Source organism: Emydura macquarii, unplaced genomic scaffold (assembly GCF_026122565.2).
Source record: "Emydura macquarii macquarii isolate MOO-44397 ecotype Brisbane River unplaced genomic scaffold, CSIRO-AGI_Emac_v2 contig_1253, whole genome shotgun sequence".
Lineage (NCBI taxonomy): Eukaryota > Metazoa > Chordata > Testudines > Chelidae > Emydura > Emydura macquarii.
This window is the reverse complement of record NW_027131390.1, coordinates 81,979,109-82,004,554: the sequence shown is the minus strand read 5'-3', so window position 1 is coordinate 82,004,554 and position 25,446 is coordinate 81,979,109. Positions and strand designations below refer to the sequence as shown.

Sequence of the window (25,446 nt, the reverse complement as noted above, 5' to 3'; positions counted from 1 at the left end):
TGAAGAGGCAGTTGCACCACCAAAAAAGCACTTTTGTGTGTGTGTGTAATTTATTTATTTTGTTTGTGGAACTATTACAAGTTACATCCACAAATGAACTCTTGCACCGACAGAAAATGTGTCTGCATTAGTGGGTTTACTGGTATAGCTGTACCAGAAAATGTTTTCTAGTGTAGACTAAGCCTCAGAGTAGCTTAACCAAAAAGCAATTGAGCCAGCAGCTGTACACAGGCAGGAGGGAAGAGTCAGGAAACAATCTAGCAGGACCAACAGTTGGAAGCAAGCTCTACAAAACAGGAAGAGACAAACCTGAGACAAGAAACAACTATGAACAGGTAATAGAGACAAAGCAGGAAGCCATAGTTGGTTTCTTTCATGTAGGGGATGTGACACTGGCTAGCCTTGGTAGTGATGTTGAGATAGGATCATGAAATGCACAGGATGGTATAAGAACCTGTACAGAACAGAATAGAATGGTCAAATGCTATTTGAGTAAGTAAAATGAGACCTAGGAATTACCCAGCAGTCCAGGCCCAGAGGGATCCAGCCTCATTGTCCGAATGCTTGCTTACATTAAGCTTTAACAGCAATTCTTTCAGTGGTGTGTTGTCTGTTTTAATAAACTTTTTATGTGGCTAAAAGTAGTATCACTGTTTCTTGTTTGCCAGAGACCCATGTTTGTTGGGCATGATATCTCTAGTTTGGATGAAGTTTTACCTGTCTCTAACTGGACTCCACATGCAGTCTAATGAACAGTTTATACTATTAAAAACTGCTCAAGTATCATCCATGTGTTTATCAACATCTAATAGCACCCATAAATACATGTGCTGTGATTTAAATTAATTGAAAATGCCAATTTTTAGTCTTTAATTGGAAGCGCACATTTTTAAAAACGAGAGCTATTTTTATACATCACACCACACAACATTCTCCTGAGATTTTAAAGTACTATGTAGATTTCAGGAGCCTTTTGATTCCTGAAGAGTGTAGGAGGTTTTTGACCAACTGGCGCTTGCAAACTCTCTATTCACAGCCAATTGCTGAAATCCACACCAAAAAAATCACTTACACTCAACTGCTTTTTGGAGGTCAGATCAGCATCAAACAGAGAAGTGAGTTTTCAAAGTTGTTTTTTAAGCCTATACTTTATTTTCCCTGATAAGTCATCCGTTTCCAGGGAAAGAGGCAGAAATGGGTTGAACAGCCAGAAGAGTGTCAATTTCAGTTGCTGGCTGCTGGTTCCTTAGTTCCACTCCTGTTTCCATGGCAACTGATACAGCATCACAGAAAACAAACAAAAGGACAAACAACAAATAAGATGGAAAACACCAGTTCGGGGGAAGATGAGCAGAGTACTTAAAAATGTTAATGAATTTAAGTTACAAGATCAGAGGCCTGGTCCTAGAAATCAAACAAGCAGTCTTTGACTTCACTGGGAATACTCCCATGATTATGGCTTGATTCATTAGAGTCCCATTTTACAGAAAAAAAACACCTGAGCTTTTCAAAGCGTGAAGAAACCTCACCAGCCAGTAAGATCCTTTTTTCATAACTTCTTACATACACACGTTACATACATATACATGTGTTTCTGCACACATGTACTTATCTATGTACTCACGCAACTCCTACCACCATAATAGTTGAGTACCTCCCAGACATTTAAAGATAGAAACAACAAAAACAAGTTCTCTCTCTCTGTTCCTTTCCAGCACATTTGCCCTTGGGTTTCCAAATGCAACCACCAGCAGAAATGAAACCTAAGAGTTCTGCTCTATGCGCTACTCAGCCATAGTTAAAAACAAACTATTGAGCAGCTAGCTATTGACTCAAGAGAAATCAACAAAGGTCTGTTGGTTTGTTGAAGCAACGTCACTTTAACCATATCTTTGCAGGATTATTCAAGACATGGGACACACATCCTGCCCATGCACTATTCTTTACCATCCCCTTCTCTGTGAAGTTCCTGCTCCCCACCTCTATGGAACTCTTCCATCAGGTTTGTTTTTCTATGCTGAGAATAGGCAGCAAGATGCCTTCAACATTCAGGTGCACATCCTCCTCCTTCCTACTGGATGTCACAGCTCCTCAAGGCCACACTGCACTGGATCCTGTGAAGCATCTGAGTACTTAAGACATTGTCTGCCACTCTCTCACTAGGACTTTCTCCAAGAATAAGGAGTATAAAGCAGATGAAGGAAAGTATTTTGAGCTCAGCCAGGCATCTTCTTGGTCACAGAGAACCCCTAGAATCCTTTCTGACAGCTGTTTTTTGTGCTTCAGAAAAAGTCCCTAAGAAAGAGAGAATAAAGGGTCCTGGTATGTTCAAGACTAAATGGTATTTGGTTACATTCAGCTCCATGTTATGGTATATGTGTGGGGAAGAGAAATCAGATCAGTTTCCCACAATGACCAAGAATCTCTTACAGGTATTGAAACATCAAGTGCAAAATTTCAGGACTCAATAATAGAAAGAAGACAATTAAGTTGACGATAGTGAGCAAAGAGCTGCTAAGTGGAAGAAGGGGCTTGGGGAGAAGTGTTACTGCTAGCACCTCTATTACCCTTTCTTAAGCGTATAGTAAACTTGGAAGCAATGCTAACATCGTCACCATTTTTTTAAGAAAGAAAGAAAGGGCCAATTGTGGCAACTATTGAGACGTTGCCCTCCTCTCCCTCACTGGGAAGATGCTTGCTAGAATCTTATTGAATCATCTTGCGGAGGAAGTAGTCCCAGAGTCCCAATGTGGCTTCACCACCGGCATGATTTTTGTAGCTAGGCAGATCCAGGAAAAATGTCAAGACCACCACCAGGAGCTGTATATTACCTTTATCAATCTGACCAAAGCCTTTGACTCTATCAACCATGAGACTCTGTGGAAAATCATGCCGAAGTTTGGTTGCCCAAGCAAATTTACCACCATTGTAAGACTCCTCCATGACCAGATGACTACTTCCATCCTCTATTCTGAGCCCTTTGCCATTTGAACTGGCATAAAGCAAGGTTGTGTATTGGCACCCACTCTCTTCTCCATTTTCCTAGCGTGCTATGAAAATGCTAATCTAAGACTGTCTGCCAACAGACATTGGCACCCAATATGAGACTGATGGCAACCTTTTCAACCTCTCTCACCTCCATGCTAGAACTAAAGTAATATCAGCAACAATAACCAAGCTCCAGTACGCAGATGATTGGGCTGTAGTTCCACATTCAAAGGAGGATCTACAAACAGTCCTCAACTACTTTTCAGAAGCTTACAAAAGCTTAGGGCTAACCCTGAACATGGGCAAAACAAAAGTGTTCCATCAGCCTGCTCCTGATTAGATCTTCCTTGCCGGGTCTGATGATTAAATTGACTGAGAGGAACTGGAAAATGTAGAATACTTTGCCTACCTTGACAGCCATCTTTCTCAGAGGGCAAACAGACGTTGAGATTCAGTACAGAATCCATTTTGGCAGACTGTCCAGCCAGGTGTTCAACAACCACAATATCAGAACACACACTAGACTTTTAGTTTATAAAGCAGCGGCAATACCAATTCTCCTCTATGGCTGTGAGACTTGGATGACCAACAGAAAACACCTGAAAAATCTGGAACAGCAGCACTTTCTCCAAAAGATCTTAAACAAAGTGGGAGTATCACCGTACTAATGACAGCGCCCTCACAAAGGCCAACATCTTCAGTGTTGAGGCCCTGATTATCCAGCACCAGCTGAGGTAGAGTTGACATTGCGTCCTCAGACCTGATGTACGCCTACCAAAACAATTGCTGTATGCCCAACTCACCAAGGGAGAAAGGAAACGAGGAGGCCAAAAGAAACGCTTCAAAGACACCCTCAAGACCAATATCAAGAGGCGTGGCATCAAGATCACACACTGGGAGATTGTAGCCTAATACAGGGCTAACTGGTGAAGATTTGTCAGAGAAGGAATGACGATTTTTGAGGAAAATTGCCTCACCCTGGTCGCAGAAAAATGCCAGAAAAGAAAGAACGGACAAACAAGTGTCATGCAGTATTTGCAGCCCAACCCTGGCTTCCAACACCACCTGCAATGCCTGCCAACGAGTCTGCGGCTCAAGGATTGGATTCCTCAGTCACCAAAGGACCCATATAAAATAAAACCCACGAAAGAGATCATCCTCAACTTGAGGGATCACTGACAATGAGCAAATTCGGAAGCAAACTGCAGTTTATATTGAAAAACTGCTATTCATTGGGTTGAGAAAGTGACTGACAATGCCCAAAATCCAGGCTCTGATAGGAACTCATCTCCTTGAAACATGAGGCTTTTCCCCCCAGTAAGCCTGAATTGACATATATTTAGACAAACTACATTTAAACAGTAACACTAAGATTTTGTCTACACTAGCACTTACGATGGTAAAACTTTTGTCGCTCAAGCCCAGAGCAATGCAAGTTTTGACAGCATAAGCACTTGTGTGAACAGCGATATGTTAGCAGGAGACGCTCCCCCACCAACTTAGCTACTGCTGCTCATTTAAGGGGTTTTATTATGTCGGGGAGAGCTCTTACCCGTTGACATTACGCAGCTACACAAGCGCTTTTACAGCGGCATAGCTATACCAATACAGTTTTAAGTGTAGACTAGCCCTAACATTCAGTTAATTGAAAAGTGTTAATTCCAAATAGAACAACAATATTACTTTACTTTACTCTGGGAATTAAGTTTACATTCATACCAGGCCTGTTGACCTCTTAAAAAGAAAATCACAACGTAAAACAAAGCAACATTTTGCTTGGAGATACTAGGACTTATTTGGTCTGCTAATTTCAGCAGCTCCATATTGAGCAGTCAATCTAGACACAGATTTAAAAGATTTTCAGAATTAGTCTTCTAGACTAGGAAAGGGTGAGGAAGTTGTAGAAACAATATTCAACTCTGAGAAAGATACAGTACACATGCTACCTAATGGTTTCAGACACAATATACCTCTGACTTACATACTATCAGATGAGGAGGACAGAATTTAAATTTGGAGTTTACAAAATGGTAGTCCAGAATACAAGAGAGAGACTGAATACTAGCATATTATCAGTATGGGGGGGGAGTGCAGTAAGGATCACTAATGAAAGAGACAGAAGAATAATCATCTGGGTATGTCTGCAAACCAAAAATGATCATTCTTCTATCTCTCATGGAGTCCAGCTTTTAATTTCTGCTTCACTTCATTGGAGTGCTCTATTTGCACCCTAATATGCAGATAATATAAATGTCTCATATCATCAGGGAAAGAGCACAATATTTATGTTAGTATTCAGTCTGCCCGTTTTATTAAAATGCTTGTAAAACATTAGGGTAAAACTTCCATCCCGTGGTTAACAGAAAGTGACTGTGCTGATCAGATCCTTTAAAGCAGTGTTTTTCGAGCAGGTTTCAGGGAGTCTGCCAAAATAAATTGGGCTTCAGCCCTGGGTGGCAGGCCTTGGAGAGGGAATGCCACCTCCACTCCCTGACTCACCTCAGAGGGCCACCCAGCCTGTCGGTTAGCACCAGCAACAAGTTTCACACTGACTCAGTAAAACAAAAATAATATTCAGTTTTTTATTTTTGTACCTATATTATCCTTTTTATATTTGTGTGTGTGTGTGTGTGTGTGTGTGTGTGCGTTTAACTGTATAACGAATGCAGTTTTTAATCTACTGGATGTGCAGAAAAACAGTTGTCCTGGTACAGGTGGGCTGTAGAGTTTTTATATCATGTTGGAGTGAGGAGGGCTCAGAAATAAAAAGATTGAGAACTCATGCTTTAAAGTACATGAAATCTGCCTTTGTATGCAGATGGACATAAAAATAAATTCAGCATTGTAACTAAACCTGCACAAATTCAGAAGCCATCAATCACACAAACAGTCAACTCAAATTCAGAAGGCATTTTTCAAAAACCACCTTGGGACCGGTGAATTCTGAAAAACTATTTCTAAACACTTTCCAAAAAGGCCTAACTGTATTTGGATTCTTTGATAATCTCCCAGCCCACATTTGACTGCTGTTTTGTAACATCAACTGAAGAGCCACATGACAGTGTCATAAACAAATCCCTTATCAGAAGGCCACTAAATCAAACTCTATAAAGTATTCAGTTAACTCAGTTGAAAATGTAATTTCCTTTCTTGTATAAGCGGACATAGGGGTGAAATAACCTCAGACACTGTTACAATAGTGTCAGGCCTAATATCAAAACTCCTTCCTATTCATGAGTTTACCAGTTTTGGAACCAATTTTTGTACTCTTTGTTCTCAATAGCTTTCATGCTTACTAGTATTTAGTTTGCTAAACAAATGTTCACAAGCCAAAGAATATATTTATTTTAATTAAAATAACCAGAGTTTTATTGCTGTCAGATAATTTCTCTCCGAGTACAATACTGCCATGATGGGCACCAGAAGATATCCTACATGAATCAATATGAGTACTAGGTCACACCCATCTCATATCCCTTCTTACTATACCCGCGTATCCTGGTTCCCTCCAGAGTAATCCTAAAGTATAGTATACCCAAAATGAAAACATCCACAGATATGGACCTGCTTCTGTGCTTCTTGAGCATCTGACCTCAGGAAAACAAAAGAAAGCATTAATGACTTCACCTATTCTTCCTTATTTCACTTAAAGAAAGACTATGTACAGTTTATCAGAATGGTATCTGCCAGTCTGTCAAATCCAGTGGTTCTCAAACTGCTGCCCATGGGCCACTTGAGGCCCAATCAGCACACAGCTGCGGTCTATGTAACATCCTCAGGGCCATACAGGTAGTATTGGATGTGGCTCACAATGGTAAATCAGTTGAGAACCACTGCCAGCAAGCCCAACTGTGCATCTGTAGGCTGACCTGTTTCTATACATCAAAAATTCTGCTACTTTAAAAAATTAATCAAATTCAATTTTGAAAAACTTAATTCCATCTCCATGCATTAGGGCAAGGTTCTCTTTGTGACAACAACAGTTAATGCTAAAAATTAATGATTGCAACCTACTGGCTATTTTTTCAGCATCTCTATAACTTACTACAACTTCCACCTATTTGGATTACATTTTCCATTATTGGTCTCTACCAAAAATTTGAGCAAATGGCTCAGCCAGTTTTGATGAGAACAGAATGTGGGTGTGGAAGGGAATGGGATTTCTCTCCATCCATATAACTTTTTTTAAATGTATTGCAACTTTTAAATAAAACAAAAAGTTAACAGTTGAAATCTGGCACTGAAATAGCCCTCTTCAAAGAGTAGTGCAAGACTTCTACGGGAAACAACCAGGCTTTAACTGAGTTATGATGATCGGGGGGGGGAAATCACATACTAAGTATATGCCTAGGTTGGGGGTGGTGGGGTTTTGTTTTTTTTGTACTGAGCTTCACTGGGTATGCATCTAAGGAACACGAAGCTGCATGTGCACAGCTAAATTAAGTTAGCAGTCTTTTATTCTATATTGCTGAAGGTGACCACAAGAGCAGTAACTGAAGGAAGAGACCAGTGTTCTTCCCTCAGCCTCCTGGGGTTTTTTAAGATGCCCCTGAAATGATCCAGTTCTGATACACTCAATGTATGCTTGAAGGGAGGGCTCCCACAGTCTCACAAACAGTGTTAGAAGGAAATCCCTTTCAAATGCATTTTATAAACTCAAACAACTTATCACCCCACACTTCACACCTCCAATGGTGTGTAGGAAAGGCACTCCTTCATAGCTGTCTGCTCCTAAAACACACTGTGTACGGCATTCTGGTGTCTACACACAAGTCATTCCAGAATATGGATTTATCATGCCGTATTTAAAATTATTTTGCAAATCACCAAAACTACATAAATAGAACATTAAAGTTGCAGACTTGAGCACTCAGAAGGTCAGGAAGTATGAAAGATATGGTTGCACAAACAACCTTACATCTGAGCCCTTGTATTCATGCATTAAAATACAGTCTTAATATGATCACATACCATTTCCGCAAATACATCATATTATTTTCTGTGACCTAAGACAGATAGCACTACAAGACTACACTTCAATGCCAGGGTCTATGAAAATTATTTGTGATTAGCACACAGCAAACTGTACTTTACACACTACATATTAAGTGCAACACTGAGTAATAGTGAAAATTTACTGGCATCTATAGGTGATACCTGTTTGCACCTAAATTTGAAGCACAGTTAACAACCTTATCTTCTGAGTCGTGCCTTATAAAGGCTGGACAGCTGGATGAATAGTAATGATAGTGTACAAGTCCTGACAAATGATTAAAATACATACTTGTGCAAGAACAAAAACAGCCTTTAAAAAATTGTGTCTCTGAAAATCACTATCGTGCCAATGAAATAAAAGAAAAAATATTCCAAGGTGCTACAAGAATAACTAACATCTTTAGACCCTGTCAAAAAGGTTATGTTTCTGCAAGTGCATTTTATACACTGCTAAGCATTAGCTATAATCAAAAGCTCACATCAGTCCATGGCATAGGATTCCTGTCTCCCATCTTAGTTTTATATTAAATCTTCTGTATGAATACATATATTCATCATTCTAAAGTATTACATGAAAGATAATATTAAAAAACTAAAGGCCTGGACATGTCAAAATTGTGGGAGTTATAAAAATTTCAAAATTAGTAAACATAACTGTCTGAGGCATCTTCTTCACTCTGCCCAATACATTCTGCAAATTCTTTTCAAAGGAAACCATAGGGGTGAGGGAGAAATGCCACCTGACTACTACTGAAGACTTCGCATGTGAACAGATGAAAAACAGAATTTGAATGCCTACATCATATATATCAAAGTGCAACAGACTATTTGGTTTTAGAAGGACGTTCCCTCTTTGTGCCTTTTCTTGTTTTCATAAATTTAAATCGTCAGTATTCTATTTTCACTGAAGCAGCACAAAATTGTACATATTCTTCTACACAATCTTTTATTTAGCAGGTTTTTACAAGTGTATGTACAGATCTAGCCAAGCACAAGATAGCCTTTGACCCCTTCTAACATGCCAAACCCAGGGCTTTATTCCTCATTGCACCTCTAGTTCATGTGGCAACTATCCACTGCCCATCCTTACATTTTACACACCTTCTCCGACACACTCAAGGTATGGCTGTAGGAAAGGGTACTTTCTCCACTAGCACTAGGCAATTGCTAGATCTTTCCAACAATGTAAAGTAGTCATTAGTGCTACCAACTTATATGGTAATCAACAAAATCCTTAATTCTTCCACTGTCCAGCAGGACTAGAATCTACTCCTGTTCATCAGGTCTTCATTAAAAAAATAAAACCACACACCACACACAAAATCTAAATTGGGCTAAATCTAAGTTTCTGCTTTATTCCTGATACAGTTCTGTTTCCAATGACAACACTTCCCTCAACCATACAGTAGCCTTTCAGCATGATCTGTCTTAAAAAGAAGGCAACAAGGATTGACTCACTGTCTGATGAAGCTCTGACTGATGAAGCGTCAACAATTGCTGCAGCTGAACATTCTACTCCCATTTAACTAAAAAGACCAAAAGAAAAGGAAACACCCATTCCCTTCTTTCCAGTCCCACTTACAGTAGCTTCCTGAGTGACCCAAGATGACCTCCTATTGTTTCTAATATCCACCAAGAGAGTTTGAAAATGAAACAATTCTCTTTGCATTGAAGGTGCTAGGGGCAGTGCTAGAATGGTTTCTTCTAACACTTGCATATTGTAGAAGATTAATCTACAACTGATCTTACCACCCAGCACTTTTCCCTCTTGAATCCTTAATATTCTGAGCCAAGCAGGCTTGTACCCAACTGCTACTTCCCCTCACCATGTCTCCCAGCTGTTTCTTCAACACCTCAAAATGAAGCACTTGGATGCTCTCAGGTAACATAAGAAGTGATCAGAACTCCAATAGGAAAAAATGCTACCTAGCACTTCTTATAGACTTAACCTTTTTAAAAGTGCTGTAACTAATTAACACATTAAACTATCTTGTTGTGCAAGACATGCCAGCTTTCAGGGTCTCCACACATCAGGCAAGAATTTATGTGACATGTCTTTTCAGCAATCTCATCTGTCTGCCACACCAGATCATGAGCTTTTAACTCATTTCAGAATGGACCCAAACCTGTGAGATATTGAGCAGTCTCTGCTTCCTTTTATTTCAATAGGAGCTGAGGATGCTCAATACCTTGAAGAATTGGGTCCTTTATTTCAGTCAAGAAAATAATAATTTCTTTGGGAGTTCCAGCCATTAGCCATTAAGACAAGCAAAGATAAGAAAAAGTTGCCAATAGCTATAAAATCCAATAATAGCAGCAGTCCACTTTATTCCTGTGCATGGAAAAAACCAAGACCCTTTACATTTCTAAAGCAGAATTTCTTCACATTTACTATTGGGGCCCATATATGCCAGTGCAGGCTGTTATTAATAAGCATATGTTCTGTGACATTATAAAAATATACCTATCCCTTTTTGAGCCACGAAAAGAGTAAAGCAATTTCTAACCTGTCTATTAAATTTTGCTTTGTGATACTTGTCAAGATTGTTATAGATGGCAAGGTGTTGAGGACTATTCTAACAATTATTTTTGTAATACAATCATGTTTTATTTTTGGGGGTTTCCCCTCTGAAGCCATGCATAGGCAAAGCATGAAAACCACGCATTTTAATAACCATGGTTTCGAAAACATAACCTCAGCTAAATTTAGCAAAAGATTTCTTATTCAAAAGAACACAAGCAATCAAAGGACGACAAAGGTTGCATGATGTATTTTTTAGGCTGCTTTACAAAAATCAGATTTTGTATAAGATTTGTGTCACTGCTGACCCTTAGTCTGTTTCTTCAAACCCCGTATTTTATCATTTTATTCAGTATTTAAAAAGGATATTAAAAATTAAATATTTAAAATTAAAGTTGTTCTATGTTGCAAGCGCAGCTAAAATGAAAGGACTCTCTGGCAGCAGTGACCAGATTTTAAATGCAGGTAGATCAATAAAAAAAAAAAAAGGAGCTCAAGCACAAGCTTCATGTGTGAGTGGAATGGTTTATAATAGCTTGCAAATGACTATGTGCTTGCAGTAACCAGCTGTTCTTAAATTATGAATATGCAACCAATTCATGTTAAAGCCAAATCCCAGCACTATTTCTACTGAGAAATCCCAGTAGTTTTTGCTTGTTCTACATGTGAGCTCTGTTAAGGATACAAATAGCAGTAAGCTTCAGGACAAATAGGACCAAACTATTGGCATTTCATGCACTAGGTCCATTATCACAGCAGGGGATGTCAATCACTGGAACATTCCTATAACAGCTCAGGCAATATGACAATGATCTCCCAGGAAAAAAAAAAAATCAAAATCTCTGCTGCACACTCAAAGTCCCTCTGCCAACCTAATGCTTTTTTGCTTCAGCCAATCAGATTGTCAGCCCTGACCTAGAAGACTTGCATCAAGCTTCAAACATTTAAAAACATCAATCATAAAAACAAAGACAGGACATTGAATTATACAGTATTAACCTCCAGGGTTTGCATACAAAGACCTTAGATTTATTTATGTCCCAGCGCGTTAAGAGCTTCAGTACACCGTTCTTTACACCAAACTGGCTGCCAATTTGATGAACCTCTCTGCCCTCAGCAGGAGTGCAGCATCTTTGATTAATGAGTGCATGCTTGTGGAAAAGTGTAAGAACAGAAAACAGGGTAAAAAACCACACAATTATGTCTCTACATATCCGATGGACCGACGCAATAATTATCTTCAAGCTGGAATTCTCTTTTACAGAGAAAGAATGAGGCATTTTAATACTGCATATGTTCACTAAAAAACACACTGCAGTTACTGTAGTCTCTTAAAATAGTTTTTTTTTGTTTTTTGTTTTTTTTATAAAATGCAAATGTTATCTTTAACAAAGCACATTCATCAGCTGCAAAAAACTTAAAATTCACCAGTGCAACAAAGTAACTACTAAATAAGGTCACCACTTCTGACTAAATGTTTGTTTAACAAAGTGCTTTAAATCATCAAGGCAGTAATTATTTTTTTAAACAATTTGTTTAAACTTTTAAAATTCCCATCTAACAATCCAAAAGCTCAAAACCATTTCAACTGGTGTAGTTTTTCTTCCTTTTAAAATATATAATTAAAAAATAAAAATGCCAAATCAAATCAGATACAAAGTATGATTCCTTATTTAAAATTTACACAGGCACATTTTACACAGAAAATTCAGTTTTTCCAATATTCAAATATTAAAATTTTTATTGTGACTTGCAACAAATCAGATGACAATAAGAACAGAAATAAGTTCTACATATACAAACCCCGGGGGGAAAAAGATGTGTGTCTGATGGAGAGGTAACTACATTATTTTTAACCACCATTTCATTTTAGAAAAATTAATTTATTTTAGACCAAATACATTTTATTAAACACACACCAAGAATTTGATCCTACAAATATTAAAAGACAGTATTAAGAGCAGTCTCATTGATTTCTATGAGACTATTCACTTTTATACCTGATAGTATTTGCAGGGTTGAGTCCAAGCTTTCTGATGGTGTCATCACCTTTTTACTAGTTTAAGTTAAAAGTTCTGCATAAACCCATCACAGAGATTAGAAACATCTTTACACACAGCTCTAAACTATCAAGGTTTAACTTATTCAACTCCTTACAATGCATGACCTACATCAAATGCAAAGCTAGTCATATGGTCCCCCCCACATATAAAACAACAGGGAAATCATAACACCTGAAGTGCACAAGGAAGCAGGTGATGATAGGGGTTACACATTAAAGGACAAGAATCTCCTTTCTAGAAGAATTGGAGGGACATTGTCAACTTCAGATCTAGAATTCTGGGTTTTTTAAAAACATGTTAGAAGTAGTTTCAGAAACTACATCTGCCTGGGAGTCCTCCCGCCAATTTCTAAGATTTAAAAAACACAGTTTCGTATTTATTTTTAAAAGGTTTATTCTTTTTTTTTATTGCTGTTTGAAAAAACCCACACTAACAAAAGACTAAACTAACAAAAGTGCTGTCAAATGTACAAAGTAAACTAAATTAAAAAGAGAAAAATACTTTTCCCTCTATTACTTGTAGCAACATTAGAGAAAAACCTACAGACAGATGTGGGATTTTTACATTGACAGTGTTGCTTTAAACTGTCAGTAAGTCTTGTTACTCACTAATATTATCAGAAAACGTCACCATTTAAATTTTTGCTCATAAATTAAAATAAACCAAAGATATATTTGTAGCAGGGAAAGCTATATTTTGCTTTCTCTACAATAAAGTTTCAGAGGAAACTGTTTTACATGATTACATACGTTAAAGAAGTGTTCTCATACTACTCTAAGGAATTCCATTGGGTAGATCAAGGGCAGTATATAACCCTAAACATGAAATATGATTTTTTTAAATTGTCTAGTTATTTCATATTTTAGATTAAAAATGTATGAAAAAGATTCAATAGTGAAAATATTCCCTTATATTTGGCAATCTACAGATTGAACACAGACTATGAGACCAAACCTACAAAGGCTTTCACACATGCTCAACTAAACGTGTGAGTAATAAGAAGTCTGCATGACCAGGGTCTAAGGTTCTCATTATGGAACTAGTAGGTACAGTACTGAGACCTTGTCTACACTTACCTCCAAGATTCGGTGGCAGTCGACGGGAGTTACGCAAGGTACGCAAAAAGCTTCAATAACTCCAGTCGACTTCTCTGCTCCCCTTCTGCGCGCCATCTTCACTGCACTGCGCTGACGGGAACTGCGTTCCCGTTGATGCAGCACTACACCACTTCTGAAGGTGGTCTTAGTACGTCGATTACTGGATAGACTGAGCGGGTCTTCACTGACCGCTCAGTCGATCCAGAGAAAATCAATCTGATGGCGACTTTGCCGCTGTCAGTGTAGCCGTAGCCTGAGATAGAGTAGTGCCGGCATTAGGCATAAACAGACTAAGCAATTGCTTAGGGCCGTGAGCAGCTCAAAGGGGCCCCCATTTGCTTTTTTAGTATTGGGGGAGGGGGGGGAAGTGCAGGGAGGCGACAAAATAGTCCTGTTTATGGCCTCAGTGGGCTAGCACCACCTCTGATTCAGAGTCAGGTGATCTTGGTTCTGTTCCCAACACTGCCATTGACTTGCTGTGTTGCCATGGGAAGTCACTTCACTTCTCTATACCTATCTGTAAAACAGGGAAACTAGTCGTTAGCCACCTTTATGAAGCTCTGAGAAACTTGGGTGAAAAATAAGGGCAACTACTCATGTCTGACGTACCATAGGACTATTTTTCTTATGCAACATTTTGGTGACTCATTGGTTGTTTCTGAATGTATAGCAAAACTAGTGTATCACAAAATTAGAAAACGTACCTTTTCTAAGTTGATCTTACTACTATAATATTATTGTTTCCATCATTCATCCCTAAGGAGTAAATATGAAAGAACTCTAAACCCCTTAGTAGTCACTTAGATAAATGACACTAAATCAGTGCTTCCATTATAATATAACTATGACAGCATTAACAATACAATATATCATATGTAAGGAAAAAAATATTGGTGCACCAGAAACTTTACAAAAACAGAAACATCACTGCTGATTAACTTAATGTTTCTTATCCGCTTGGCTTTTTTTTTTTGGCACAGTTTTGAGGGGGGAAGAGAGGAAGCAATTTTAATTGTCCTCTGTACCTATATTCAGCATTCTGTGTCCCCCCCATACATTTCTTTAAAGCATACAATTTACCTGATACATTGTTTAGCCAGTGTTCAACCAAACTGTTCCATTCTACATGGTAATTCTAAAAAATACTATTGTCTCTCTTCTCATTAAAATTTGTCAGTGTTTCTCCTGACTGCTCTCTAGTAGCATTTAAAAAAGGCCACGGACTAGTTGATAAAACTATTTAATATCATTGACCAAAACAAACAATAACAGAGCACAAGGAAAGCTGAGGGGCTCAACTTAAATTTGGAGACAATCCCAACGGCCTCAGGCAAGTCATCCCACTGACTTCAATGGCCAACACACCTGAGTGAGGCAAGCACAGTTTGGCCCTTCATCAGATCTCTCTTATAAAAATGTCTTCAATTTTTTTAAGGGAAAAAATAAATACCTCTGGGTCATACTATACTATTACTTTTTAAAGCTTAAAGCTCTATTAAAATAAATTGAAGAATATGGCCCTAGATTTATATTTTTTAAAATGGGGGGAAAAAATTAATACCTGGCATTGAAGATTCTTAAATATAAATGTACTAAAGACAAATTAACAACCCTCCAAGGAATCTGGTGTACTAAGAATAAATCTTGGTGAAATAATTTAAATTCTGGGATAGCACAATCATAACTTCTTTGTAATAAGTTGCATTTCTAGTTGACCTAGACTTGGAAAAACAATTCAGATCTCCTAGTCCCAGGTATACAATAATAAGAATACTGTGAATCTAGAAGCAAGCAAGCACTAAGCACATTCTTTCACTAATTCAGAGGGATCAGACAGAAAGCATGAACTTTCTTGCAACTGTGATATTCCACATCTTGTGTAGGAACACAAAAGTAGCAACAAAGACATTAACAATTGCAGTTCAAGCTGGGAGTGACTGTTCTGTTTCAATTCAATGACACCACTAATGGCTTCTTAGCAGCTCCATGAAATCAACCAGCTGTCAAGTCGATGCATCAGAAGGAACAGTTACGCACTCCCATAAGAAAAAGCAACACATCAGGATGTTTGGCAAAACATCTGCTCCTTTACAATGCAATTCCATAATAAACATGCAAACAAAGAAAAAAGAAAAAAGGCAATAGGAACTAAAAATTCTAGACTTTCATTACTCTCATTTGCATTTTAAATAATTTTCTTGGGGGAACAGTCATGTAACATCTTACCATAAGGTTAGTATTAATGCTTAATATATCACAATACTCAACCAGTGTTTACTCCCTGTGTAATACAAAAAATATTGTTCTTGTTTCTGTTAAGAAATATCCAAGCATCTTACCAGGAAGTGAAAATAGAAAACCACATATTTCCCCAAAAGTTACACAACATATTTAGTAAATGTTATCATAAAACAGTGTTCCAAACTAATTTTACCATGTACATGATCCTTAACATGAGTTTTCAAATGAACATTATTTTGTTGAAATAGCCAAGAGTGAGTAACTCAATATACTATTATTTAAATAAATTCACAGCATGAGAATTTAGTATGGCAATTCTAGTTTATTATGTCAATACATGGTACTCACAGAAAGCTTATTTACATGTTTCTTTCAAAATAGTGGCAAGTCAATAATAGGAAGAAACCATTAGCTGATCCTCCAAAGAAGGATTTTTCTTCTACCAGGTCACTAAAAACCACTGAAGTATATTCACATATAACTATATCAATGTCTGATTTTATATACTCTAGTTTTTAAAGAATCAGTAAGATCTTTAAAAAAAAAAATGCTTCCTGTTTGCCACATTGGACTTGAAATTACTTGAACACCAAAGATATCCCTCTTAAATACTTAAGATTCCTAGGTTCTCTGTATATCCAATACAGAAAAATGTTTCAACTACAATTTTCTTTATGCTGTTTGGCTTATTGATTATGCAGCATTTTGACAGAAATGAGCAGTTTACAATAGGTATGAGAGACATCAAATATACTTACCTACCATTTTCTTAAACTGCTTTATCCTCTGTTGCTCACCATTTATAACCTGCCAAATCTAGGCCTTTGTTGCATGTATAATTTAGAACCATCTGTGCTATGTGCTTTTAACTATTTAAACATTTTCATCTACCTACCATTCACATAACTGGCAGCTATTCAATACATTGAGGCTTTCTAAAGCATTTTTTAAAAGAACACAGTAAGGTAAATATCTGACTTGTTAACATAAAAGCATACTTCCCACACAACCATAAAGACATGTTATGTTGTTAAATATATCATTCAATTCGGAGTATGCAAGAAAAAAAGAAACCTCTTGATGTACTAAGACCTGTTTCTATTAGTTTCTAAATTAATTGTAACCAATGTTTTTCCCAATCCTGAAAACAAAGGGAATGCAAATTAAATACACATAGTTTCATGTTATTGTTAGTGAGAGTATAAATATGCAGAAAGTAAAATAAATATAAGAAACAGAATGGAAAACTAGAATTCTATTTACAATACCTATTATTTATGAAGTACTCAGTGGTTTCATTAAGTTTTGCCATGTGACCAGGAGAACTTTTATTAGAGGAAAAGACTACATTGACAAATAAATTAAAAGAACCCTCTTTAAGGTTTTCCTTTTCACAGTGGCTGATACAAGAGTTTATAACCAGAGGTAAAGTGATTCAAACTTGTGGGTTTGGGTTTTTTTTTTTAAATTTAGCTATTAACTACATTCTGCCAACTGCAGAATACAGCATCTGGAACATAAGCCAAAGTACATATAATATCTACAGGTACTTTCCAAAAGAACTATTTTAACAGTATTATATGTATGCAGTAAACTGTTTTAAACTAAGAGTAATCTAGATTACAAAAAACTATTTCCCTAACCCCCTTTGCCCTTCAGGGAAGATTCTGGACCAAGTTGTCTCCTGTAAATTTCACATGAGAACTATTTGCTGTAAATACAAATAATGCTAACCCACAAATAAAATATTTTGTGTGACAACTTTGGATTTTTTAAAAAACGGAAAAATATATATTTATATTTGAAATATACAAGGTCAGAACACAAAAATGAGAATAATTCAAAAGAATAGATATTTCTCCACCTGTTACAAAAATACCAGAAAAGGAGTGCCTAGTTTGAAGAACTATATGCATTCTAGTAGGATAAATTTCAAATCTCTCACTTTAAAGTGCAGTTTACAACAGGTCAGATCAGAAATCCCATGGGGGGGGGGAGAAGAGACACACACACTTGGAAAATTTCCCCTTAAACTTTACATGACGTCACTGTCTGTCCCTGTAACATTTCCTAAACTTTGAGCCTTATCCAGCACGACTTTCAGGATTTCCACCTACCAACCCACCCCCCCTAAAAGAGAGAGAGAGAGAGAGAGACACACACAGACAGACTTGGGAATAAAAATTTGCCCAAGATGGCGAAAGCCTTGTTGTTTAGAGGGCAGAAAAATGGAGGATATTGTAATATACACAAAGGGATAAATTTCAACAACTCGGCCAAGGGCTGCAGCTGCTTCTCTCTCTTTATAAGGAAGCAACACACACAAAAGATAAAGGGGAGAGAAAGAGAAGAAAGCAGCAGAGCCCCAAGCACAGGCGGACTCCCTGCTCACTCCCCTCGCCCACCGCCCTTTTCAACACCCAAAGCGGAGTTTGGAGCAACTCTACAATGCAACATTTTGAAATAAAAGGATATAAAAGAGGCCGGGGGGAGGGGGCGGCCAAGGTGGGGGAGGAGAGGGAGAGTTTGCCGCTGCGAGCTCAGCGGGAGACACACGGCTGTATTGAGCCGGGCGGGCTCCTCTTACCTTGTGCACGCTCAGAGGCGAGCTCCCGGGGACCCCCTCGCTGCACGCTGCCTACCCCACTGGGCACCGGCAGGGGAGGCAGGGGGGAAGGAATTGCCCCTGCGGCTGCGGCGGGCTGACATGCCCAGAGCGGCGGCGGCCAGGGCGAGCGGAGAGAGCCGGGCAGAGGGAGCGGGGAGCGCGCGGAGACACAAAGAGGCGCTCCCAGCCCAGGCAGCGGCGGAGCCGGGCAGACGCCAACGCCGCTGCCCTGCCCAGGGACACACAGTTGCAGCCATGAATAAAGTTTAAACTCGCTTGGGACCCGCGCCCGTCTCGCCCCCCCCACCTCCAAGACTCGCACAGTAGCAGCCTCTCCCCCCCACCCCCCACCCGAGTGGACAAGGTCAGCCCCTTTCCGATGGGACACACAACCCCAAAGGCACAACCAACCCACCGCAACAAAGGGAGGATACAAACCAGCGGGGCAACAGCGGCAGCAAAACCCCAAACCGACACCCCAACTCCGGCAGCTTGGCACAGCCGAACACGCTCTCCCGTCCCCGTCCTGAAATCTGGCAAACATTTCAAATTTCCACCTTAAAAGCCAATCCCTCCCTCCCATCCGGAGAGCAGGCAGAGAGGTTTTAACTCACCTTTATAGTTCGGAAGAGATCTCCCCTTTCTCAGGTTGCTGAAGGTTAGGATGGGGGTGTGGGGGTGTGCCGGGAACGTGTCCCTTTCCAACACCCCTAAGAAGAGTGTAAAGAAATACTAAGGGGAGGGGAGAAATTTGGGAGAGTGTAACCCTCTCTGCGTGGATCTGTCTCTCGCTATCTCTCTCTGCTTAGTTCCTTGCAGCAGCAGCAGCAGATTGAAGCAGATTCTCTTCTCAAGGTTTATTCAGCTTCACTTCCAGGCGAAGCCTTCATGAACCAAAAGTGACGTCAACCAACAAGGCTCTTCTCTCTCCAACAATGAAAGTTGCTGTTAACAAGGGGGAAAAGAGAGAGAATTGTTTATCTCATTTCAGCCCCAGTAATATTTGACCTATCAGCAACGAAAAGGAGCAAGGAAAAATAGTTGCGTTTCTGCTCCCCAAGTGCACATACTCTTTCGCTCTCTAACCAGCACACTCTCTAACCAGCGTTCCCCGAACTAGGAAAAGTTTATCGAGAAGTTGAGGTCTTATAAAAGGACAAAAAATATAAATCCACATTTGGTGATTGTTAAATAATTAATGAATAGATTAGAAGGGAAATGCGTTAGTTCTTCATAGCTGACTCAAGTAGTTCTTAAACGATTATTTATATTCAGGTTAAAGATTAAAATTCATCTAATTTAAAATTACCAGAAAGAATTTCGGGAGAGCAAACGATAGCTTGCTACCAAAAAAAAAAAAAAAAAAAAAAACCAGGAGCCCACAAAATAAGACACTTTCTGAACCAGCCTAGCACATCAGCCAGTCATGCTGGATATAATGTACAAGTCTTACGTTGTGACAGGAACAAAGTGAAATCCAAACAAATCCAAGTAAAACAGACAAACAGGATCAAAAACTGTAAGGTGTTTTAACATGGGCGTGTTAAAATAGGTCAACTATTACTATGGACATTTAAAAAATACTTTCCAGCAGGTCTGTAAAATATGAGCATTTTATTTTGACTGTTGGAGTTTCTGGTTGACTGAAACAATTGAATTAATAGGTTATTTTGTAAAAGAAGAGCAAAAACTGGCACCTCCCTACTCTAACCCTTTAAATTATACACGTGGTTTCTCGTTCTTTCTTTTTTTTTTTTTTTGGCAAAAAGTCAAGCTAGGCTAGGGTTAAAGTACACTAAAAACCAAAGGACTGCTTCCTATGAACTATAGAAATAAAGATGTAAAGATATATTGAAATACAATCAAGAATATACTTCAAGAAATGTAAAGTTATTTCATTGTCTCTTACAAAACATTTCTTATATTCTGAAAATGAAATATATAATTTTCACACCTTATATAGCACTGCATAGAAACATGAACATTTTATTTTAAAATGACAGCTAAACAAAGATGATCTCAACATAAAATACATATGTATATTTAGAGAGATGCCATTGTTTTGTGTTTCCCCTTCAGCCACTGGCTGTGATTTTAATTGTGCTGGAGGATCTTCATTAGTATTAACACATGGGGAGATTTCACAAAGCTGCTTCATTAGGAAAAAAAAAAGCTTGGCAGACTAGGTCTTTTAGCATGCAATGAGAATGTCAGCCTTACCTCGGTCATTTGTAACATAATAAGTGCAAGCACAGTGATTGCAATGCAGGAACACTGGGGGAAGGGCAAAAATACTGCCTGTCTAACAGGAATATGTGAAAAGAAAGCTCCTCATTACACAGTAAAATGTATGCTAAAAATTAGTGAAGATGATGTCTCAAGAGACTGATGCTAAATAAATTAATGTGCTGATATGTTTTTAATTATTATTTTTGTACTAGTTTATTTCATTCCCCGAGTTCACATCAAGCAGCAAAGCTTTGCTAGCATTTATTGATTTTTTCACTGCCACATTCCCGGAATACAGATTTTAATCATTTCACTACACCACACTCAGTAATTTCATTAAAAACTGGAACCTTCCATCCCCAGAAAAGCATTTAATTTCAATGACACACAATTTCTCTTAGCAGCAAACTGTCTCAACAGTAAAAGCTGGCCTAAGGTTCAAATGCATAATTTAATCCTGAGTTCTCCATGCTCTGCATTCCTTTGAAGCTATAATTTGACTAACTACCTAATAACTGTAATAAGGACAATGATTTCCTTATAATATGTTATTAACCCATATTTAATTAACTCAGAGGCCAAGCTCTGTACATGTTTGATTGGGTCAGTACTTCTGTAACCTCAAAATTTACTAATAATGTTCCTGAAGAAAAATGTGGGATAAGAATATAAGTATGGATATAATCAAATAGATACTTTGCTCAAAATGTTATGCATCGAAAGAACATACATCTTCTAACACAACAATATTGTGCTTAAGAGATAATAGGCTTTTAAAATACGTAGAAATAAACAATGAATTTAGAAATAAACAATGGATGTATTGGCTGTTATGCAGATATAGTAAATATCTCTGCCATTTATATTTGAAAGAAATCCTAATATTAATTATTACTAGCACTATGGTAAAGAACAGACAATTTATTAAAATGGTTAGTAAGCCAAACCAACCCATGTTCTCAAGATAAATAAAAAAGTTATTTTGTTATATAGTCTATTTAGTTTTCTATAATGCCCGTCATCACTACAGAATTGAAGCACTTAAAATACAAAATCAAAATAAAGTTTAGTGAAGTATTCTAATTTGAGCACTAGGAATGCATTTTGTTGTTGAAAATTTAAACAATGCACTTTTCATTAGAAAGCTAAGTACTGATTTTGGCTTCATTTGGCAATTGGAAGTATTGTTGAGTCTGTAGATAGCACATCATATTCTACAGTAAAATGTGTTTCATAAAGAAATGATAGCTCTGTCACCTGACTGTAAGAATAGTCACAAAGAAACCAGTTTTACTAGTGCAACCTTACAAGGTTCATAATGTATTAAAAATTCTTTTGTTTTAATATGCTTATTCAACAGAAGCTGTTGTTACAGGATCCTATTGATGCATTTAAAGTGATTAACTATTACATCAAAAAGGTTCATGGCTTCAAATTTTGGCTGGCTTCTTCTAGGCAGCATTAAAGTTGTAGTCCTTGATAAAAAAAATCTGCAGATTAAAACTGCAGCATGCATACAATAAAAAAATAGGACTCTTGTTTCTTCTGTTTGTTTGTATGTTTGATTAATTCATTTTTAAAATGAAGGAGCCTGTACATTCTAGGTTTCCAATGTAAGTGTTCTTTAAATAAAACCAGCATGATATCTTAGGATGTTGGTTTTTGAACACCCTTTGTCTCTTTGACTGCTCATTATCTTTATCATAAAGAATTCTTTAGATAGTTCCACCCACAAATTTATTCACAATTCAGAAGGGTCACAAACTGCATGGAAGTAGAACTGAAAAATCCCGAAATAGAGCAAAGTTAGACCCCGGTCCTGCAAACACACACATGTACTTTACATGTGTGAGTAATCCTATTGAAGTCAATAGGTCTATTAACATGTTTAAAGTTAATCACATGCATAAATATTTGCAGAATCAGAGCTATACACTTAAATAGGGGTTACTCACATGAGTAGAGTTATACCCATACTTAAGCATCTTCAGGATTGGGACTTTAGGCTTTGATCCCCCAATGAACTCTGCATGGGCAGCCCTTTGTGCCCCCACAGAGTGCCACTAAAATCAATGGTTTCAGTGCGGCTCAGTATGGGTGTAATGGTCTGCCCACACAGAATTCATTACATGGGGCAGGGCCTAATATTATACATTTTTATAGCAGTTGGCCTACTTATAATGTTAACAGTTGAGTTTGCAAAGCATGTGTTTCTTACCATAAAGAGATAGTCAAATATATTTGAGAGAGAAAAATTTTCAGCAAAGTTGATATTATTGTTAATGCCTCTGATAAGGGATAGATGCATTAGCATGAAATACATGCTACTAAAAAAAATTGAGGTTGATTTAATAAAATACTAAACATTTCATTCAATTATGATTTGCAATCTATGCTTTAAAACATCATGTTTAAAAGTAATAGCACAGTAGAAACCAGTTAAAAGCATAACGTTCATGCTCAGAAAATTTACTCTGGGTTTAAGAGGTTTATTCTTATCATAGATACTTGTTGGCACAGCAGAGCTTATGCTATCACTCTCTGAGGGCTATTTATACAGTTTAATGTGTCTAAGTACTACTAGCTTTATGCTGTTACACACCTATTTTATGATGTCACCTTAGAGCAGCCAGATGAATGAAGATCTACTTCATCTCACTATAATCAAAGAGTTTAGAAGAACATAAAGCCAGAGAATTTTTAAAAAACAAAATGCAATTTTTATATAGCAGAAAACAACTTGAATAGCTTTGCAGCTGGATTAATCTGTTGTTGAGCATTGTGAGTTGCTTGTTCTGAGGAATTCAGATTTCACTGCTAGGGTTCAATCTGTTGCAAACTCTCTTCTGAAGCAAGTGATGTAGGGGTGCAGAGGTTAAGAGAATCCCAGACGGATGGCCCTAATAGCTTATGAGGACCTTGAGCGGCTATGTGGAAGGATAGGATCAAGGGCCAAGATAGGAATCCCCAAAGAATCAGATGGGATCTGGATTCAAACTTCATGTATAGGGTCAAAGCCTAGAAAGATTGGCCCCAAGGAGAAAAAAAATGGTATCTGTAGTGTCCTAGAGATTACTGGGACCCTCATGGATTAACACACTAAGGGTATGTTTAAACTGCAGCTGGGAGAGAGCCTTTCAGCTCAGGTAGACATACTCTTGATAACTTGGCTTGAACTAGCACGCTAAAAATAGCAGTGTAGCTATTGAGGTTCCAGAGGAGGGTAGGGCTAGCCACCTGAGCTCAAACCCAGGGGGTCGTGTGGGCTTGAAAGATCGAGCTGTCACCTGACCGTCAATATCCACCTGTCTATTTTTTGTGTGCTAACTTGAGTTGAGTTAGCGTGAGTCTGTCTACCAGCACTGGGAGGCTCGCTCCCAGCTGCAGTATAGACATATCCTTAATGGCTTTCCCTTAACTTGCAAAGAATAGAGTATGTTGATGGGTGCAGTTCTCAGCTATGCTGTGATCATGAGCACAACTGAGTAGGGAATGAAGACAAAAGGTAGCTGTAAATTATATTTATGGTTCTCTGATCCTGGGCTGGCTGGGCAACCACACCAGCTCCTAGTGCAAGATAAAGCAGTCTGTCCAAGCATTCTGCCAGCCATATTTCAGCAGAATTCATTGTGCTCCGACCTTGCCTTCTTGTCTCTCCTCCCCCGCATCACATCTCCTCTCCCATCTTGAAATTCCCTGACATGCCCTGGTGTTGTGGGCGGGGGAGGGTCAGAAGGGGCCTGGCATGAAATCCACCATGCCAGCTTCACACTAGCCCACAATGCCACCACACTGAGAGAATTCTCATCAGATCCTTCAGGGCTCATTAAGGTCCCTTTGCAGTGATCTAGTAGCACAAAGGAACCTTAGCAGGGGCCAAGAATCTTGCCCTACGACTTAGTATTACAATAACTAGCAGCTGTATTAATCAGCATGACACCAAACAGGCAGTTGCACAGCACTAACTAACCCCCAACTCCCACAACACACACAAAGTTTTGTTTCAGGCTGTTCTGGGAAACCTGGAGGGATTCTTTGGGATGGTCTCTTTCTGAGCTGTTCCAGTATTCTTATCAGTAATGTGAAGAGGATATCTCTGGGGCATTGGAGAATCTACAACAACAGAATCAAACTACTTCTTTCGACCACAAGTAAGTCTGTGGAATAGCACAACGGTCTTTACTTGCTATGAGCCTGAGGCATATCTTGATACGTGTGCATAGGTATCCCATACTGCTGAATGGTTCAAGTCCATCTGAGTCACAGCTCTTTTTCTGACTGCAGAAGTCCAGGTAGCCTGCCAGGCCTTTGCAGCTTCATCTAAGAGTTATGATACCCTGAAAGTCCCCTTTCTTGACCGATTGGGGTATCACCTAAGACATACTAGCACCAATTATGGATAGGACATTTCCCATTGGGGGTATGACCTTCGGCTGTGGCTTCACAGCTAGAGGACTGGGCCACTTGCTGGGTGCAGCTGCCATCCTGTTGTTCAGCCAAGCTTCTGGAATCAGTGGTATTCTAACAGTACCTAAATATTTTGCTGACTGCCATTAAAACCTGGTATGTTGACAGAACCCCAGCACATTACAGATGCAGTGAAACTCACTGAGAACTTTCTGGCATGTTGGTTGAATGGCCCAGATTTGGTGAATACCAGCCTCAATCTCCTGAGGAGTCAATTTGGGGTACCAGAAAAGGGTT

General features: G+C 38.5%; 1 protein-coding gene across 15 annotated transcripts in view; it reads right to left on the bottom strand.

Annotated features, from left to right (window-relative positions):
* BAZ2B (bromodomain adjacent to zinc finger domain 2B) overlaps window positions 1-20,567 on the bottom strand; it is a 242,880-nt gene extending 222,313 nt beyond the window's left edge. For 10 of the 15 annotated variants that reach the window (XM_067549401.1, XM_067549396.1, XM_067549402.1 and 7 more), the window contains exon 1: window positions 19,128-19,588. The gene's annotated coding sequence lies outside the window, so the exon portion shown is untranslated. Of the gene's footprint in view, window positions 1-18,951; window positions 19,087-19,127; window positions 19,775-20,467 lie in introns of those variants that run through there. The other 5 variants (XM_067549407.1, XM_067549400.1, XM_067549392.1 and 2 more) reach the window with 4 other exon arrangements.
* Between the last annotated feature and the right edge of the window lie 4,879 nt (window positions 20,568-25,446).